Source organism: Vulpes lagopus, chromosome 13 (assembly GCF_018345385.1).
Source record: "Vulpes lagopus strain Blue_001 chromosome 13, ASM1834538v1, whole genome shotgun sequence".
Classification (NCBI taxonomy): Eukaryota; Metazoa; Chordata; class Mammalia; order Carnivora; family Canidae; genus Vulpes; species Vulpes lagopus.
Genome location: NC_054836.1, coordinates 28193444 through 28210816, shown reverse-complemented (window position 1 = coordinate 28210816; position 17373 = coordinate 28193444).

Genomic DNA, 17373 nt, shown 5'->3' with positions numbered 1-17373 from the left:
TTCAAATAGTATGCTACTGTCACAAAATTAAACATATAGATCAATAGAACAGAAAATGCACAGATGAACCCACAACTATATGATCAATTAATCTCCAACAAATCAGGAAAGATTATCCAATGGGCAAAAGACAGTCTCTTTAACAAATGTTGGGAAACTGGACAGCATCATGTAAAACAATAAAAACCTAAATGTGGGACCTGAAACCATAAGCAACCTACAAGAGAACTCAGGCGGTAACTTCTTTGACATGGGTGGTAGCAATTTCTTTCTAGATAGATCTCCTAAGGCAAAGTAAAAGAAAACAAAAATAAACTACTGGGACTACATCAAAATAAAAAGCTTCTGCACAGTGAAAGAAATAATAAATAAAACTAAAAATCATCATATGGAATGGGAGAATATATTTATAAATGACATACCTGATAAAAGACTAGCATCCAAAATATATGAAGAGCTTATACTACTCAACACGCCAAAAATGAATAATCCAATTTAAAAATGAGCAGAAGATACGAACAGATATTCTCCAAAGAAGACATCCAGATGGTCAACAGGCACATGAAAAGATGCTCAACATTACTCAGGGAAATGCAAAATTACAATAAGCTATCACTTCACACCTATCAGAATGGCTCAAATCAACAACACAAGAAATAACAGGTGTTGGTAAGGATGTGGAAAAAGGGGAAAACTCTTACATTGTTGGTGGGAATGGAAACTGGTGCTGCCACTCTGGGAGACAGGATGGAGGTTTCTCAAGAAGTTAAAAATAGAACTACCCTATGGTCCAGCAATCACACTACTAGGTATTTACCTCAAAAATAAAAGAACATTAACTTGAAGGGATACACACACCCTGATGTTTATATCAGCCTTACTTACCAGTGGAAGGAAAGTGGCTCAAGAGTCCATTGATTGATAAATGGGCAAAAAAGAAGCAATATTAGAGTATGACTCAGCCATCAAAAAGAATGAAATCTTGCCAATGTGCAACAACATGCATGAAGCTAAAGAGTATAATATTAAGCAAAATAAGACATTCAGAGAAAGACAAACAACATATGATTTCATTCATCATATGAATTTAAAAAAACAAATTTAAGAAAACAAATGAGAGAAAAAAGTAATAAGACAAAGCAAGAAACAGACTCTTAATTATAGAGAACAAACTGTAGGTTACCAGAGGGGTGGAGAGTAAGAGGATGGATTAAGTAGGTGATTAGAATTAAGGAGTGCACTCCTCATGATGAGCAGGGTCATGTATGTAACTTTTGAATCACTTGTAGTATACACCCGAAACTAAAAGAAAGAGTGTCCCTCTAAATATCCTTCAGTATTCTTCCTAGATTTGAAAGTTTTAAACAAGGCAGTTCCTCATTCTGTATATCCTAGTCAACAAGAACTTTGGATTCTAGATTCCCACTTAGTATGTTTCAACAGGATGATACAAAAACAAATTTCCTTCATTTTTTTGAGTCTACCCAAAATAACTGGTATTAAATCCATGATTATTTAATTCTTTGAAGGACATTTAAGGTTAAAAAATGTATATTTCTAAGTGTCATTCATAGAAACTGCTTATCTATTTTAAGATTGTTATTCTCAAAGTAATTTTAGTCTCTCTGTTATAGCAAAATTTCTCTATAAACTCCAAATGTGGTATGAACAGCTCCAAAAGATTATTCTAATTGTCATACATAAGTGTAAAAAAAAAACCACTTAGAAATAAAAATAGAAGCTAAAATAGGCATCAAATATTCAAATAAAGATGTAACAAGCTTTAAAAATATTTCTGGGGGAAAAATATTTCTGGGTTGGAGACTTTGTGTTAGCTTTTGAAGAGAGTGTGGTTTATACAGTGTTTTTTGTGTCCCCCCATGCATTGTTATTTTGAAAATTTTCTTTGCTTAAAAGAGCATATCTTAATCCTATTTAAGTACTCTAGCCAATGCATACAGGCGATAAATAATAGGCTTATGTAGGGTTGGAGATATATATATTTTAAGTATTACTTTTAGGAATTCTCATTTTTTAATGTTTCTTATCCTAGATTTTTATGAAGATTTAATCTGCTAGGTAGATTTTATAATCCTTGATCTATGAACTTAAATTTTATAGTACTAATTGATGTTTTAATTTAACACATATTAATGAATGCTAATATTTTGCCTGGAGCTGTGTTAGAAAGTAGGAATAAATGATAAGAGGCAGCTTCTCCGGAGAAAGTCACACCATTGAAGCACAGTAATTTCAATGTGAATGGACTATAATGATTACATGGTGACATGAGATCACTTACCTCAGCCCAGAGTGTGCAAACGAAGCTCTACCCTGGGGTTAATGGTTAAGGACCAACAAATTTTCTCCTGCTCCAAGAATAAGGGGATTGTGAGAATACTTGAGAGCCGATATTCTTCTACATAATTTTTTTGTCCACATAGTATTGATAATCTTGGCTAGCTTTAATAATTCACTGGAAAAGCCTACTTCCAATATATTTACTTCCCTCCAAACCAAAAGATATATGTTTAGGAAGTCATGGTCTGATGTCAACCATTATCCATCTTTCTGTTATAACTTGTATGTTCCTGACTTGACAAGTAATGAGTGTTTCATAAAGCTTCTCCTCAGTGGGCAGTGGACCTCACGTAGCTTCTGTTCTTTTACATCATGGAATAATGATGGAATGAGAAGCCAAGTCATACTCTCTTATAAAGTCCAAAGCATAACAGTTAATGTGATCCATTCATTAAGCATGCTTGAGTGGTTAGACAAAATATAATGAGCCACAGTTTAATACAGTCAGAGCTTAGTGGAACACACAGATACATAAACAGATAATACTGCATTATAAACTATCTCTTAGTGCAGCTGTATTTACAAAGGGCTATGAGAATAGAAGACTTTTTAAGAGATTATGGAGGACTCCTCTGAAGAGAGAATATTCCAATTGGGCATTTAAGGAAGGTAAGATATTAAAAATGAAAGATAGGAAGAGAATTTTGGGAATACAAACAGGCAGTGAAGAAGCCAGAACTTGGATTATAATGTACATAGGAGGTTTGTCGTGGGAGACAAGACTGTAAGATTTTCTGTGATTAAGCTTTAAAGGATCTTTTATGTCATCATAAAAATATTAGATATTATCTTGAGGGCATGAAGCGATATTAAAGGAGGAAGTGATATTATCAGGTGTCTTTTAAAAAAAAATGTCATGGAAAGACTATAGAGGTGGGAGGGACAGGCCACTGTAAATTCTATTGCACTGGAGTTCTACAAATTCTAAGATTCTAATTAAACATAGGACTTACAGTTCCACATGTAAGGAGCTTGGAAGTTGACACTTATAGTAACAACTAAAAAAGAACAGAATGAAAGGCTCTAACTCTTCTTGGGTCCCCAAAAGAGAGGGAGAGGCATTAAGGCAAGCCACCACTACCAAGATTGGAGAGACAGACAAATGAATATGGGCAGTGGTGGCATACAGAACAGAGACCAGTAATGAAAACTTCCCTGGGAACCAGTGCCAATGTAGTAAAACCTGAATGGCAAATTAATTGATGGACGGTCAGTACAGAGAGTTAAAAATCCCAGAGGCCTACCTCCAAGAGCACAACTTGATACTCATAGAAAATATCTGAAATAAATCCCTTCATGCTTCTAGCAGTGAGAAGGGAAAAGGAAACACACACACACATATATATATATGAATATATATATTCATATTCAGAAATATTCAAATATATATATATCTGAAGTCAAGGCCTGACTTCAGAAGAAACTAGTTAACCAAAGCCTAACCTGCTAGGGTATTTCAGACCCTAACTGACTGGGAGAAGAAAAATACCCAACTCTAGTCAGTTCTAGCCTTCAACATTAGAGAAGGAAGATACCCAGCTCCTGCCTACTCTAGCTATTGAATCCTCTGTGAGGAGGGAAATAACTGAAAAATTCTTGTGAAGTTCACAGTCTAGAGACATGGGTTTACTGAAAGACCAACCATAGGACTTTCCTCACAGTCTACCACATTACTTAAGGCCTACTTTTAGCAGTTCCTTTAACCCAGTACATCATGTTTGGCTATTGAGAAACAAATACGAGGCATACCAAAAAGTCAAAAAGAAAACAAAACCCAAGAACACAAAATTTGAAGAGAGAGCCAGTATCAGAAGCAGACATGGACAGTGTATTAGAATTATCAAAGACTTTAAAACTATTATTATTATCCATTAGAGACCTTAGTATACTAAAGTAGGCAGCATGCAAAGATAGATGGGCAACATAAGTAGAGTGATGGAAATCCTGGAAGAGAAACCCAAAGAAAATGTTAGAGAAAATGAAGAATACCTTGACAGATATGTTAGACCAGATAACTAAGCAAAGATTCTCTGAGATTGAAGATATATCAATAAAAACTTCCAAAGCTGAAAAGCAAAGATAATTGACAATGAAGGAAAAAAAAAACCCCACACATCAGAATATCTAGGAACTGTGGGATAACTACAAAAGGTATAACACACAAACAACTGAGAATTTCTCCAAATTAATGGCAGATATTAAACTACAGCACAGAGAACTCTAAGGAAGATAAGTGATACATAGAAAAAAAAAAAGCCCAAACCTATATCCAGCCATATCATTTTCAAACTAGAGAAAACCAAAGTAAAAAGTGCTGAAGAAGTCGGTGTTGAAAGGGGACACACCTTCACTGTAGAAGAACAAAGAGGAATTACACCAGACTTGTCAGAAACCATGCAAGCAAAAATAGAGTTGGAAAAGCATTTAACAAAATTCAACACCTATTTATGAAAAAAAAGTCTGAATAAAGTGGGTATAGAAATAATGTACTTCAACATAATAAACGCCAGATATGACAAGTCCACAACTAATGCCTTACTCAATGGAGAAAAGCTAAGAGCTTTTCCTCTAAGATCAGAAAAAGGTGAGGGTACCCACAGTTGTCACTTTTGTTCAACATAGTGTTAGAAGTCCTAGCTAGAACAATTAGGCAAGAAAAATACAAAGCACTTAAATTATAAAGAGGTAAACCGTCACTAATTGCAGATGGCATATTATATAGAGCAAACTATTAAGACTACACACACACACACACACCCCTTTTAGAACTAATAAAAAATTCAGTACAGTTGAAGAATACAAAAATCAATACATTGGAATCAGTTGTGTTTCTGTACTGTAATAATGAGCTTTCAGCAAGGGAAATTAAATTTTTCCAATTTTTAATTGTATCAAAATAATACAATAACACATAAGAATAAATTTAACCAAGGGGGTGAAAGATCTGTATACTGAAAACTTTAAGACATATGACAACACAAATAAATGGAAAGATATTCCATGGATTAGAAGAATTAATATTGCTAAATAGTCCATACTACCCTGAACAATCTAGATTCAATATAATTCTTACCAAAATTTTAAAGATAGCTTTGACAGAAATAAAACAAACATTCTTACAATTTATATGGACCCACAGAAGTCCCCCAAATAGGCAAAGTAATCCAGAGGAAGAAAAACAGAGCTGCTCCCTGATTTCAAACTATATTACAAAACTATAGCAATCAAAACTGTGCGGTATTCCAAACACACACACACATCGAACAGAATAGAGAGCCCAGAGATAAACCCACGATTTATATGTACTTATGATAAATGAGGAAAGTTTATACAATAGGCAATACATAGTCTCTAAAACAAATGATGTGGGGAAAACCAGACAGCCACATGCAAAAGAGCAAATGTAGATCACTATCTTGCATGATCCACATCTGTTAAAATGAATTAAAAAAAAAATGAATTAAAGACGTTAATGTAAGACCTGAAACCATAAAACTCTCCAAAGGAAACATGATAAGCTACTTGACATCAGCCTTGGTGATTTTTTTTTTTTTTTTGTCCACAAAGGCAAAAATAAACAAATGGAACTACATCAAATAAAAAGCTTCTTCTCAGTGAAGGAAACCAATAAAATCAAAAGGCAACCTACTGAATGGGAGAGAATATTTGCAAGCCGTGTATCTGATAAGAGCTTATTATTCAAAATATATACAGAACTCATACAGTTCAATACAAAAAGACAATCTAATAAAAAAATTTGGAAAACATTTTTCCAAAGAAAACAAACATACAACTAACAGGAACGTGAAAATGATGTGCAGCATCACTAATCACTGAGGAAATGAAAATCAAAACCACAATGAGTTGTCACTTCACACATGTTAAAATGACAATAATCAAAAAACAAGAAATAACAGGTGTTGGCAAGGGCATGGAGGAAAGTGAACTTTTTGTGTACTGTTGCTAGGAATGTAAACTGGTACAACCAGAATGGAAAACAGATCAAGATTCCTCAAAAAATTAAAAATAGAACTAACATATGATCTAGACATTCCATTTCTGGGTATTTATCCCAAGAAATGAAAATACTAATTCAAAAAGATGTATGCATCCCCATGTTCTTTGTAGCATTATGAAAAATATCCAAGACATCCACAGCCTAATTGTCCTTAAATGGATAAAGAGGATATGGTATGTGTATAAACATATACCCAAAGTGGAATATTAATCCTTTAAAAAAACAATTTTTCCACTTGCAACAACATGAATGGACCTTGAGGGCATTATGGTAAGTGAAATAAGTCACACATTAAAAAATACCATATGATCTCACTTATATTTTGAATCTAATAAAAAGAAAAACACATACAGAACCTTCCTAAGCTCACAAAGAACAATTTGGTGGGTACCAGAAATGGGATATGGGGAACATGGGTGAAAAGATGAGGTACAAGTTTCCAGGTATAAAATGAATGTCATGTGTATTTAAAGTAAAGCATGGTGACTATAATTAATAATATGTTTTGTATTTGAAAGTGACTACAAGAGTTGATTTGAAAGTTTTCATCACAAGAAAATATTTAAGTGTGGTGATAGATATTGTGGTGATCATTTTTCAATATATACAAACATTGAATAACTATGTTGTACACCTAAAACTAATATATCAATTATACCTCAATAAAAAAGAGAAACTGATATAAAAGAATTGCATTTTCATTGGTTCTGAAAATGTTTATTAAAAAACAGCGTGTTCTTTAGTTTTCCAATTTCCTATTACATGATCATCTTTTAACAACTACTCTAAACAATTTTCAAAGATGTGTTTTCTTTCTTAAAGGAGGCAAATACTCCTTTACATTGACCCATCAACATGTGTAAGCAGAAAAATAATTAATTCCAACCTGTAAACATACTGAGACAAAAGTCTTCAAATTTAAAAGGAAAGAAAATTTGCTGCTTTTGAATTTTTCTCTATTATAAATAATTTGTCTTAAATTTTAGCTATCATACAACAGATACCATTCACCTTGAACATGTAAAGTTTCAAAAAAGAAAAAAAAATGCAAAGGATCATATAACTGAGAGACAAGGCAAATGAGCAGAAATAAAAATAAACAATTCACAAAAAAAGTGTCTCATCTTTTTTTCATATTTGGATCAAAAATATTAATAGTGTAAAAGATTCTATAATGTGTGAATTCTTTCTCTGAACAATAGTGTCTTTCATAGAATTTGGTTATATTATTATCTCTAACCCATATGAATTTTGTTCACACTAATTCTTATACTCTCATCCTGGGCTCTAGTCCAGTTTCCATATAGAGTTAAAATATCACTACAATCTCAAATCCCCTCTTTCATATTCATTCACAGGGCCTAACAAAATGTAATTGGGTTTAGATCTCTATTAGTCTAGATTCTTTTTGAATTTTCAATTCTGCTTCCCTACCTGTAGGGCTTCTTCAAAAGCCAATAGAAGTTTTGAAATCATTGTTTTTTTTTCACTCTATCCTTCAATTTCCTATGTGAATTTACCTGTCTTTTCAAAAAATGTCTTAGCTTCATGAAACAACCAGTTTTTTCATAGTCATCATGTCTCCTGTGCCACCTAAAAATCAATCAATTAATAAATATTTTCTGCATCTAAAAAAAGTAAATGAAGGAATATGCTATATGACACTCTTCAATAGAAATCAAATAGTTATATTGCAGACACAGCAGATTTCATCAAGGAATGTTATTAAGGGTAAATAGTGCAATAAATAATGATACAAATATCAATTCTCCAAGAAGACTTAATAATTCTAAACATGTTTGCACCAAACAAAAGAGCATGAAAACACACGAGGCAGAACCTGATAGAAAAGAAAAATAAATAAATAAATAAAAGGATATTTCCATGGTCATAGTTAGGAGCTTAAATACCCCTTTGTCCTAAATGGAGAGATCCAGCAGGCAGAAAATCAGTAAGGACAGTTTAGATTCACATCTCCATCAATTGTCTGGATAAAATAGGCATATATAGACTAATATATCTATATATAAATTAACAGAACCACACATTCTTCTAAAGCTCACATAGAATATTCTTCAAGATAGACCACATTCTGGTTATAAGCATACCTTAACAATTAAAAACGAGAAATCATATAATGTCTGCTCTCAAACCAGTGTGGACTTTAACTAGAAGTCACTAACAAATATTACTGGAAAATCCTAAAATATATGTAGATTAGACACATTTCTAAATAAGTCATGGGTCAGAAATAAACCTCAACTATAGTTTGGACTTAATGAAAATATAACACTGAAATTTGTGAGATATTGTGAAAGCAGTGCATAGAGGGGGATTTGTAGCATTAAATACACAGGTTTGGAGGCTCAAAACGGGATCATGTGCCTCAGAGAGAAATGCCTGGTCACAGGCTTGGTGAACACAGGAGTGTGGTAGGGGACCCAGGAGACAAGAATGATTGACTGTTTTTTCCCTGATGGCACACTGAGGAGTGGGAGACATGAGCTTTCAGCTCTGGGGCTGGAGACTGGGCAGCTGCTATTTTCATCCTCTAAAGCTGCACAGAAAGCCTTTAAAGAAACAAAAGCCATCTAGAACAATCTGGAGCAGCCTAGCTGCTGCCTAGCTCTCTGGCAAGGGTGGAACAATTCCACCCAGAGCAAAGACAACTGAGAATCAGCACAACAGGCCCCTCTCTGAAAGATCAGCAAAAAATATCTGACTGAGACTAATTTAACTACCATTTAGAACTGCAAAATTCCAGCCCTAGGGGAATATGGCATATAGAATTCATGGGGTTCTCCCCCCATAATTCTTTAGTCTTTCAATTTTAATTTTTTTCTTTCCTTTTCAACCAATCTCTTATCAACTTTTTAAAAGTCTTTTTAAAAAATATTTATTTATTCATTTATGAGCAACAGAGAGAGAGAGAGACAGAGACACAGGCGGAGGAAGAAGCAGGCTCCATGCAGGGAGCCTGACATGGGACTCAATCTTGGGTCTCCAGGATCACGCCTTCGGCTGAAGGCGATACTAAACCGATGAGCCACCCAGGCTGCCCTTTTAAAGTCTTTTTTTAATTTTAATTTTTACAGTTACATTCTTTCCTTTTATTGTATTTAACTTTATTTGTGTACATTTATAAGTCTTCTTTACAATTTTGGTATATAGTTTTCCCACAAACAGACCTAATTACACACAGGATCCAGTGTACTGCTCTGTTCTGTTCACCTATTTGATTATATGGTTTTTTAAAAATTAATTTGTATTTTGGGGTCTTTTCTCATTTGTTTAGTGTATATTTCTCTGAGGTCATTGTTGCCATTTTAGTATTTTGTTCTCTCATTCATCTATTCCTCTCTGGCCAGAATGACAAGACAGAAAAACTCACCTCAAAAAAGAAAACAAGAGGCAGTGCAGGCTGCTAAGGACCTTATCAGTAGGGATTAGGTAAGATGTTGGAACTAGAGCTCAGAATTACAATTATAAATATACTAGCTGGGCTGGAAAAAAATAGAAGGCACTAGAGAATCCTTTCTGGAGAAATAAGAGAACTAAAATTTAATCATGTTGAAGTAAAAAAGGCTCTTCATGAGACATAATAAAAAATGGAGGTTCTAACACGAAGAAAAATAAGGCAGAAAAAAGAATTAGTAACATAGACAAAATGATGGAGAATAAAGAAACTGAGAAAAAGAGACATAAACAGCTACTGGATCATGAGGGGAGAATTCAAGAGATAAGTGATATCATACAACAAATCAGCATTAGAATAATTGGGATCCCAGAAGAAGAGGAGAGAGACAGAGAGAGAGAGAGAGAGAGAGAAGCAGAAGGTATATTGGAGCAAATGATAGCATAGAACTTCCCTAATCTGAGGAATGAAACAGGCATTCAAGTCCAGGAGACACAGAGAAAGCCCCTCAAAATCAATGAAAATAGGTCACACCTCTACATAAAATAGTGAAGCTTGCAGATCTCAGAGACAAAGAGAAAATCCTAAAAACAGCTTAGGACTCTTGGGACAAGAGGTTCATAACCTACAAGGATAGAAATACCACACTGGCAACAAACGTACTCACAGTTACCTGGCTGGCCATAGAGGACTAGCATGATATAGTCAGGGGGCTAAATGAGAAAAATATGCAGCCAAGAATACTTTATCCAGCAAGGCTGTCATTCAAAATAGAGAGATAAAAAGCTTCCAGGACAAACAGAAACTAAAAGAATTTGTGATCATGAAACCAGCCCTGCAAGAAATAGTAAAGGGGATCCTTTAAATGAAGAGAGAGCCTGAAAGGAACAGAGAGAATATACAGAAACAGTGAGTGACTTTACGAGTAATACAATGGCGCTAAATTCATACCTTTCAGTAGTGACTTTGAATGTAAATGGGTTAAATGCCCCAATCAAAAGACTCATGGTATCAGATTGGATAAAAAAAGTGAGTTCCATTGATATGCTATCTGTCAAAGACACATTTTAGACCCAGAGATACCTCTGATTGAAAGTAAGGGGGTGGAAAACCATTTATCATGCTAATGGACATCAAAAGAAAGCTTGGCTGGTGATTCTATATCAGACAAATTGGATTTTCAACCAAAGACTGTAATAAGAGATGAGGAAGGACTCTATATCATAATTAAAGTATCTATTCAACAGGACAATCTAACAATTGTAAATATTTGTCCCTGTAACATGGGAGCAGCAAATTATATAAACCAATTAATAACAAAATTAAAGAAGCACATTGATAGTCATATAATAATAGTAGGGGACTTTAACACCCCACCACTGAAATGGAAAGATCATCTAAGCAGAAGACAACAAGGAAACAAGGGTTTTGAATGACACACTGGACCAGATGGATTTCATGGGTCTCTTCAGAGCATTCCATCTTAAAACAACAGAATACACATTCTTCTTGGTGCACATGCAATATTCTCCAGAATAGATCACATACTGGGTCACAAATCAGGTCTCAACCAGTACCAAAAGACTGGGATCATTCCCTGCATATTTTCAGACCACAGTGCTTTGAAATTGGAACTCAACAAAAAGAGGGAAATTTGTAAAGAATTTTAATACATGGAAGTTAAAGAGCATCCTACTAAAGAATGAATGGGTCAACCAGGAGATTAAAAAAGAATTTTAAAAAATCATGATAACAAATGAAAATGAAAACATAACTAACTGTTCAGAACCTTTGGGATGCAACAAAGGCAGTGCTAAGAGTGAAGTATATGGCAATATGAGCCTTTCTCAAGAAACAAGAAAGGTTTCAAATATACAATCTAAACTTACACCTCAAGGATCTAGAGAAAGAACAAATAAAACCTAAACCCAACAGGAAAAGGGAAATTAAAGATTAGAGCTGAAATCAATGAAATAGAAACCAAAAGATCAGAAGAACAGATCAACAAAACTACGAACTGGTACTTTGAAAGAATTAATAAGATGGAGGGCACCTGGATGGCTTAGTCAGTTAGTTAAGTGGGATTGGGTCATGATCCTGGGGTCCTGGGATTGAGCCCCACAATGGGTTCTCTGCTTAGCTGAGAGTCCATTTCTCCTCTCTCTCTGCCTCTCCTCTTCACTCATGCTCTGTCTCTCTCTTACCTTCTCAAATAAATAAGAAATGGATGCATTCCCAGAAACATATAATCTACCAAAACTGAAACACAAAGAAATAGAAAACCTGAATAGATCTAGAACAAGCAAGGTAATTGAAGTAATAATCAAAAATCTCCTAACAACAACAACAAAAATCTCCTAACAAACAAAAGCCCAGGGCTGGATGGATTTCCAGGAGAATTCTACCAAACATTTAAAGAACGAGTACCTATTTTTTTGTAGCTGTCCCTAAAAATAAAATTGGAAGGAAAAATTTCAAACTCTTACTATGAGGCCAGCATTTTTTTTAAATTAATTTTTATTGGTGTTCAATTTACCAACATACAGAAAAACACCCAGTGCTCATCCCGTCAAGTGTCCACCTCAGTGCCCGTCACCCATTCCCCTCCAACACCCGCCCTCCTCCCCTTCCACCACCCCTAGTTCATTTCCCAGAGTTAGGAGTCTTTATGTTCTGTCTCCCTTCCTGATATTTCCCAACATTTCTTTTCCCTTCCTTTATATTCCCTTTCACTATTATTTATATTCCCCAAATGAATGAGAACATACACTGTTTGTCCTTCTCCGACTGACTTATTTCACTCAGCATAATACCCTCCAGTTCCATCCACGTTGAAGCAAATGGTGGGTATTTGTCGTTTCTAATGGCTGAGTAATATTCCATTGTATACATAAACCACATCTTCTTTATCCATTCATCTTTCGATGGACACCGAGGCTCCTTCCACAGTTTGGCTATTGTGGCCATTGCTGATAGAAACATCGGGGTGCAGGTGTCCTGACGTTTCATTGCATCTGAATCTTTGGGGTAAATCCCCAACAGTGCAATTGCTGGGTTGTAGGGCAGGTCTATTTTTACCTCTTTGAGGAACCTCCACACAGTTTTCCAGAGTGGCTGCACCAGTTCACATTCCCACCAACAGTGTAAGAGGGTTCCCTTTTCTCCGCATCCTCTCCAACATTTGTTGTTTCCTGCCTTGTTAATTTTCCCCATTCTATGAGGCCAGCATTACTTTGATCTCAAAACTAGGCGAATACCCCACCAGAAAGGAGAATTATAGAGCAGTATCTCTGATGAACATGCATGCAGAATTTCTCACCAAGGTACTAGCCAAAAGGATCCACCAGTACATTAAAAGGATTATTCACCACAACCAAGTGGGATTTATTCCTGGTCTGCAAGGGTGGTTCAATATCTGCAAATCATTCAATGTGATACACTATATTGATAAAAGAAAGGATTGGAACCATATGACACTCTCAGTAGATGCAGAAAAAGCATTTGGAAAATACGGAATCCTTTTTTTTTTTAAGATTTTATTTGTCTATTCATGAGACACACACACACACACACACACACACACACAGAGGCAGAGACACAGGCAGAGGGAGAAGCAGGGTCCATGCAGGGAGCCCAATGTGGAACTCGATCCTGGGTCTCCAGATCACACCCTGGGCAGAAGGCAGTGCTAAACCACTGAACCACCCAGGCTGCCCGACATCCTTTTTTATTTAAAGTCTTCACAGTGTAGGGATAGAGGAAATATACCTCAATGTCATAAACACCATATATGAAAAGTCCACAGTGAATATCATTCTCAATGGGGAAATGGGGAAAAACTGAGAGCTTTTCCCTAAAGCCAGGAACATGACAGGGATGTCCACCATAATCACTGTTATTCAACATAGTACTAGAAGTCCTAGCCTCAGCAGTAAGACAACACAAAGAAATAAAAAGTGTCTGAATTGGCAAAGAAGAAGTCAAACTCTCGCTCTTCACAGATGACATGATGTGGAAAACCCAAAAGATTCTACCTAAAAATTGCTAGAACTCATACAAGAATTCAGTAAAGTAGCAGGATATAAAAATCAATGCACCAGAAATCAGTTGCATTTCTATACACTAACAATGAGACAGAAGAAAGAGAAATTAAAGAGTTGATTCCATTTACAAGTGCACCAAAAACCATAAGTTACCTAGGAATAAATCTAACCAAAGAGGCAAAGGATCTGTACTCAGAAAACTATAGAACACTCATGAATGAAATTGAGGAAGACTCAAAGAAATGGAATAACATTTCATGCTCATGGATTGGTAGAAAACTATTGTTAAAATGTCTATGCTAGCGAGAGTGATCTATACATTTAAAGCAATTCCTTTCAAAATACCACCAATTTATTTTGCAGAGGTGGAACAAATAATTGTAAAATTTGCATGGAACCAGAAAAGACCCTGAATAGTCAAAGGAATGTTGAAGAAAGGAAACCAAATCTGATGGCATCACAGTGCTGGACTTTAAGCTATATTACAAAGCTATAATCATCAAGGCAGGATGGTACTGGCACAAAAACAGACATATAGATCAATGGAACAAAATAGTGAATTCAGAAATGGACCCTCAATGCTATGGTCAACTAATCTTTGACAAAGCAGGAAAGGATATCCAATGGAAGAAAGTCTCTCTTCAACAAACGGTGCTGGGAAAATTGGACAGCCACATGCAGAAGAATGAAACTGCACCATTTTCTTATACCATACAGAAAAGTGGATTCAATGTGATGAATAGATGAAAAACCTAACTGTGAGACAGGAATGCATCAAAATCCTAGAGAACACAGGCAGCCACCTCTGTGACCTCAGTCACAGCAACTTCTTGCTAGACACATCTCCAAAGGCAAGGGAAACAAAGGCAAAAATGAACTATTGGGATTTCATCAAGATAAAAGGCTTCTGCACAGCAAAGGAAATAGTTGACAAAACCAAAGGACAATTGATGGAATGGGAGAAGATAGTTGGAATATTTATCAGATAAAGGGCTAATATCCAAAATTTATAAAGATTTATCAATCTCAATGCCCAAAGAACAATTAATCCATTCAAGAAATCGGCAGAAGACATGAACAGACATTTCTCCAAAGATGACATACAAGTGGCCAACAGATACATGACAAAATGCTCCACATCACTCTGAATCAGAGAAATACAAATCAAAACCACAATAAGATACCACTTCACACCAGTCAGAATGGCTAAAATAGACAAGTTAGGAAACAACAAATGTTGGCAAGGATGTGGAGAAAGGGGAACCCTCTTGCACTGTTGGTGGGGTGCAAGCTGGCACATATAATCTGGAAAAATAGTAAGGGGATTCCTCAAAAAAGTTGAAAATAGATCTACCCTATTACCAGCAATTGCACTACTGGGTATTTATCTGAATGATACATATATAGTGATCCAAAGGGGCACCTGCACCCTGTTGTTCATAACAGCAATGTCTGCAATAGCCAAACTGTGGAAAGAGCTCTGATGTGCATTGACAGATGAATGGCTAAAGATGTGGTGTGTGTGTGTGTGTATATATATATATATATATATATACACATATATATACATATATATATATATATAGTGGCTATTGTGGACATTGCTGCTCTCTCTCTCTCTTTCTCTCTCTATATGTATATATATATATATATATATATATATATATATACATATATATATAGGGATATTACTAAGCCATCATAAAAATGAAATCTCGCCATTTGCAATGACGTTGGATGAAACTAGAGGGTATTACGCTAAGCAAAATAAGTCCATCAGAGAAAGACAATTATCATATGATCTTACTCATATTTGTAATTTAAGAAACAAAACAGGATCATAGGGGGAAGGGAGGGTAAAAATAAAATGAAATCAGAGAGGGAGACAAACCATAAGAAACTCTTAATCATAGGAAACAAACTGATGGTTGCTGGATGGGGAAGGGGTGGAGAGATGGAATAACTGAGTGATAGACATTAAGGAGGGCATATGATATAATGAGCACTGGGTATTACATAAGACTGATGAATCAATGACCTCTGCCTCTGAAACTAATAATACTCTGCATGGTAATTGAATTTAAATTTTAAAAAAAATTATTTAAATTTTTTTTCCTGATTTTATTTATTTTTTCTTCTTCTTCTTTTTTTATTGGAGTTCAATTTGCCAAAATATAACATAATACCCAGTGCTCATTCTGTCACGTGCCCCCCTCAGTGTCCATCACTCAGTCACCCCATCCCCCTACCCACCTCCCTTCCACCACCCCTGTTCCTTTCCCAGAGTTAGGTGTCTCTCATGTTCTGTCACCCTCATTGATATTTCCCAATAATTTTCTTTCCTTTCCCCCTTAATTCCCTTTCACAAATTTTTATATTCCCCAAGTGAAGGAGACCATATAATGTTTGTTCTTCTCCTATTGACTTACTTCACTCAGCATAATACCCTCCAGTTCCATCCATGTTAAAGCAAATAGAGGGTATTTGTCACTTCTAATGGCTGAATAATATTCCATTGTATATATAGACCACAGCTTCTTTATCCATTCATCTTTCGAGGCTCCTTCCACAGTTTGGCTATTGTGGACATTGCTGCTCAAAGAGTTAAAAATAGAACGGCCCTATGACCTAGCAATTGCACTGCTGGGGATTTACCCCAAAGATACAGATGCAGTGAAACTCTGGGACACCTGCACCCTCCCAAAAATTTTAAAAAGCAAAACAAGCAACAGATTGGGAAGAAATATTTGTAAGAGACAAGTGTTATAAACAAAAGTTATTCAAAATACCTAAATGACCCTTCAAACTGAATGATAAGAAAACAACACAATTTAAAAATAAGCAAAGACATCACTGAAGATATACAGATGCCAAGTGGATGAAAAGATATTCTATATCATATGTCATCAGAGAAATGCAAATTCAAACAGAAATGAAATATGTCCAAACACCTACTACAATAGGCCAAAATCCAGAACACTGGTAACACTAAATGCTGACAAGAATGTGGAGCAATAGAAAATCTCATTCATTGCTAGTGGGAATACAAAATTATATAGCCACTTTGGAAGACAGTTTCAAAATTAATCATACTATTACAGTGTCACCTAGCAATTATACCTCTTGGTACAGACAGTAAGGAATTAAAAACATGTCCACACAAACACTGCACACGGATGTTTATAGCAGCTTTATTTTTAGTTGCCAAAAATTGGGAGCAACCAAGATGTCCTTGGTAAGTGAATGGACATATAATCTGTAGTACATTCAGACACTTTAATTTTACTCATTACTAAACAGAGATGATCTAAAAGGTATGAAAATACATGGAGAAACTTTAAGTGTATATTATTAATTGAAAGTATTTGATCTGAAAACGGTAAATACTACATGATTCTAAGTATATAACATTCTGGGAAAAGGTAAACTTTGGAGAGAAGATGATCAGTTATTGCTTAGGGCTGAATAAATAGAGCACAGAGATATTTTTAGTTAGTGAAAATCTTTTGTATGATACTATAATGGTGAAAACATGT